At 37.0% G+C, this 5,054-nt stretch overlaps 1 pseudogene; it reads left to right on the plus strand.

Moving 5' to 3' along the window:
* The first annotated feature begins 865 nt into the window (after positions 1-865).
* Positions 866-2,033, plus strand: LOC147524113 (DEAD-box ATP-dependent RNA helicase 1 pseudogene; annotated as a pseudogene).
* Positions 2,034-5,054: the final 3,021 nt, after the last annotated feature.

Raw genomic sequence — 5,054 nt, forward strand, 5'->3', positions numbered from 1 at the left:
GCCTCAGCCTCACTCCTTCGTGGATCATCCGCAAGGCCCATACAAGCTTCCTTGGATGTTTTGTTCAAATATTGCTACATGCTACTCATCTTCAATACATTCAGAAGTCATCAAAACAGCCTTGATAGGTGTTTCACATTAAAAGGTCCAAGCCCTTGGTCCCGCGATATACCTTGTCGTCAGAAATGAACGATCTCTAATGTTATAGCTCTTGTTGATGATTGATCTTATGCGCTACTTGTCGATTTTGGGAGCCACTAAAAGTATGTCATTTAGTAAGTGGAATATATGCAACGTTAGTATAGTAGAACCATGCCTGCTAGCACCCCAAGTATAGGAAATTCAAGTTAAATCCATCAGAATATGTTTTTGTCGGAATATTGCTGCATAGGGTGAACTAGTGAAGTCCGGATTGAACATGCTGGCCCAAGTCCGGTCTGGTTAAGTAGATTATTTTTATTATAAAAAAAATATATATATATATATATATAGTTTTGCTCTTATGCAGACTTCTAAATTGCGGACTTGAACGGACTCCACTAAAAAAGAAAACTCATGTGTTACTCTCTCTCTCTCCTCTCGTACTTCTCATAAAAATCAGAAATTTTTTTCTTACGTGTATAGCAAATGGGACCCAACGAGTCTAAATAACTATCTCTCTCACCATAAAATCTCTTCGCGTGCTGCCATTCAATATTCATAATAGCGATCAGTATGAGAAAACACCACTAAAAGCCTAACTAGTGATCCCTTCACACAAATGTCATCCAAATATATGTATATTCATCGTTAGTGTCGTTAATTCCTTGCAAAATTGATTCTTGGAGGAGGCTTTGGAAAGAATGGGTTTTGATTCACTCTTCCGATTCAGGTTGCGACATGGCAAGAAACCATTGGACTTGGTGCCTTTGACCGAGACCTATGTATAAATTTGCCAACGGAAGTGGGAAAACTTTAGCATATGCTTTGCCTATAGTTCAGATGCTTTCCACTCGTTGATGAAATGTATAATGCTTTAGTGGTCTTTGCCTACTTCTCGTGATTTGGCTTTGCGGTTAAACAAGTCTTTGCTTCTATCGCACTTGCATTTGGATTATCGGTTGGTTTTAGCTGTTGGTCAAACTTGTATTGCGGATGAGATCTCAGAGCTTATTAAGAGACCCAAACCGGAGGCGGGTGTTTGTTATGATCTAGAAGAACGAGGGAGTTGAGTTCTGAGCTCGGTGGATATCTTAATGGAAACTCCTGGAAGGCTGATGGACCACATTAATACCACAAAGGGTTCACTCTTGAGCATCTTCATTATGTTGTAGTTGATGAAACAAACCGGTTACTCAGAGAGGCATACCAGTCTTGGTTGCCTACTGTGCTTCAGTTGACACAATTGGATAAGGAAGACATTTTTTCCCATGCCAAGATGTTTGGGAGTTTGAAAACCACAAGGAAATCTGGTGTTGAAAGGGGATGTAAGGGTAAGACTTATCCAAGAGTTGTGAAGATGCTTCTGTCTGCTACACTAACTCATGATCCTAGCAAGCTTTCTTAGCTTGATCTGCACCATCCTTTGTTCTTAACAACTGGGTCTCAGCGTTATCAGTTACCGGAAAAGCTAAAATATTATAAACTGATATGTGAATCAAAGCTCAAACCATTGTGTTTGATTGCCCTTTTACAAGATTTAAAAGGGGAGAAATGCATAGTTTTCACATCGTCTGTAGAATCAACCCATCGCTCGATTATCTTACTAAAATGTTTTGGTGGGTTAGAATTTAAGATAAAGAAGTATTCGGCCTCCAACGTCGGTCTATCTGAAGAAAGACATTAAAGGAGTTCCGCGGACGGGGATATCTGAGTGCTTGTGGCCTCGATGCTATGATGATTACGTTTGTTGTCATGCTAAATATGTCATCTACCATATATAATAATGTGGGATGGGCGTTGAAGGAGTGAGAACTTTAATCAACTACGATGTGCCTGCTTATATCAAGACATACGTTCACCGAAAGCAGGTTGGACTTCAGAAGCAACCTTGATAGGTGAGGAGCAAGCTGGCGAAGCTTTGCTTCACTTTGCTACGTAAACATGAGGTTAAAATGCGGTTCAAGAAACCGTATTCTGTTAAAGTCGATCATAATACTTGCTTGCGTTTACCGTATGGTCTGCTGGTTCTATTGAGTCCCTCCGTCCTGAATACACTTTTTTCGTTGGAGAAATTGAAAAAGTGTGTGGAATCGAAACTTCAAGACGCAGGAAGATAAGTTACAAGTCCTCAGAATTGCAGCCAAAAGGGAAAATGTCAAGAAACCATTGGACTTGAATTCGGATGAATAGATGTTATTTTTAGGGCTTAATAGATGGCTTTTGGATAATGGCTAAAATCATTTTGCTTGTTAGTCGAATGTTTCAGGCCTTCATTGTGAGAGAGACGACTATTTTAACATTTCATATAGTAGAGAAGATCTTGCGGTTCGAGAGTGCTCTCAAGTCCAAATGGTTGTTCCTCCTCGCAAATCATAGTATTAGGATTTGTAACTTTTCGAATTTTTCTAGATAGGTCTTATGAACATTTGTTTTTCTGTTTAATTTACACTTCAGATGAAAATTTCTGATTTTTATGAGAAGTCCGATAGGAGAGAGAGAGTAACATGTGAGTTTTCTTTTTTAGTGGAGTCCGTTCAAGTCCGCAATTTAGAAGTCCGCATAAGAGCAAAAATGTATATATATATATTGGCTATACTTCCACTCTTATACTGCCACTCTAATCTCACACTTTTTCTCAGCCGTCCGATCTCGCCTCAAGATCTGATGATCTAATTCACTGATAAAACCGATATTTCAAAATTTCGCGTTATTTTAAAATAAAAAAAAAACGAAAATCACCAAAAACGCGAAATTTTGTTCTCTCTCGGCTTCTTCTTCTCCAAACCGTACCAAACTTCTGGATTAAGGTATTTTTCCACTTTTAATTCGTTTGATTTGTTGTTTAATTAGCTTGGATTCGTTTGAAATAAACCTAGTAAACTTCATTCTTGGATGTTGTTTATATTGTTGTTTAAAGCGCGAAATTGGCTTCTCTCTCTCTCTCTCTCTTATATGTTGTTTATATTGTAACGTCTCTTGGATTTGATTTGCCTTGATAACTACAAGTTTCTGTATTGAAGAAAACATTAGACAACCGCGTGTATGAACTTGATTCAAATTGGGTAACCTTCTGTGTAGTGAATTTATTCAAATTGGGTACATGTAATAATTTTGCAAATTTCCTTGAAGGGTTTGAATGGTATTTTCGTTGTCGTATTCTTCATGCTTTAATGGTATTTAATTAGCTTTAATTGTATTTTCGTTGAAGTTTGAATGGTATTTAATTAGTTTGAACTCTGTCGTATTCTTCATGTCGTATTCTATCAGAGTTTTGAACTCTGTCAGAGTTCGGTGAACTAGCATATTCGGTGAACTCTGTCAGAGTTCGGTGAACTAGCATATTCAGTGAACTCTGTCAGAGTTTTGACTAGCATATTCGGTGAACTCTGTCAGAGTTTTAAACTTTGTCAGAGTTTTGAACTAGCATATTCGTGAACTATGTCAAAGTTTTGAACTAGCTGCATATTTGGTGAACTCTGTCAGAGTTCGGTGAACTAGCATATTCGGTGAACTCTGTCAGAGTTTTAAATTCTGTGAGAGTTCGGTGAAGTAGCATATTCGGTGAACTCTGTCAGAGTTCAGTGAACTAGCATATTCGGTGAACTCTGTCAGAATTAATTAGGATTTTCTTCTATTTAACTTTTGTTTGTTCATTTGTTTTTTAATGTTATTGTTTTAGGGTTCCATAGTTATTACATATTTAGGTGATTTTACATTTGCATATTTTGATATTTTTTAATTTTTTCCTTATACAGTGAAATTCGATCTATAAATGAGGTGCCCTTATTGTGGAAGTTCAGTTTTTAATAGAGTCTCGAACACCCAAATGAATCCTAGACGATCTTTCTGTGTTTGCGAAAAAAATGACAAACGTTTGCCTAAGGATAAGAAATGTAGGTATTTTAAGTGGGCGGATGAAGAAAATAATTGTGGAAGCTCGTCGTCGTTGAATATAACTGAGAGTCGAGCTCCAACATTTTCCCCAACTGAGAGTCGAGCTTCTATTTGCACAAGGAGGATAACGACTGATTCGGAAATTCACTCAATCGGAATGTTAATATTTAAGTTGTTGTTGGTCTGTCTTCTCTTAGTGGTTTTGTGTATTATCAAGTGGCTGGTTAATGTGTTATTGGCTTAAGTTGCTTTGGATGTCGTGTGGCGTTGTCAATGATGAGTTATCCTAAGTTGCTTTGGATGTAGTTTCTGCTTTGAATGATGTTGCTATGGAGGTAACCATCAGTTAGACTCGGGGCTTTGGAACTGTATTTTCGGGAAATTCAGGTGTATTTGGTTAGTAGTTTGAATTTAGTATGTATAAATCTTGGAAGGATTTGGTATGTGTATTTGAACTCTGTCAGAGAATTTGGCATGTGTGTGTGAATTTAGTATGTGTATTTGGTTAGTAGTTTGAATTTATTATGTGTAATCTTAAATTGAGCTTCTTTCACGCGATTACGAGTTATGTGCAAAAATTCTGATTATGTTTAAGTAGGAAGGTCTTCTTGCATTGGTACAATCTTGTCGAAGGAATGAATGAGATGGAATTCTTGAGGCTGAATGTAACATGAATGATCTTGTCTCAGAGTATCAACAATATCAAGATCACGATTGTTGAAGAAGAAGTAGATTATGAAGACGATCTTGGAAGAAAAACTAAACCTGGGTGAACATGAAAAAATTGTGCTCAAATTCCAATTGTGCTTGATTATAAATAAGGTTGATGAGCTGAAGTTTTTCATGTATTTGTCTTGTGGCTGTACTTATTTATACTCAGGAGTGAGAAATAGAAATTTCATATATTATGAATTTCATGTATCAAGTGTGCCTTTCAGTATAAAACTATAAGTGGCTTATTTAGTTATTTTCACTCTTTTGGCTTGTCTTCAGGTATTTGTGAGGCAACTCGATTTTCT

The sequence above is a fragment of the Coptis chinensis genome, chromosome 1 (assembly GCF_015680905.1).
Source record: "Coptis chinensis isolate HL-2020 chromosome 1, ASM1568090v1, whole genome shotgun sequence".
NCBI lineage: Eukaryota > Viridiplantae > Streptophyta > Magnoliopsida > Ranunculales > Ranunculaceae > Coptis > Coptis chinensis.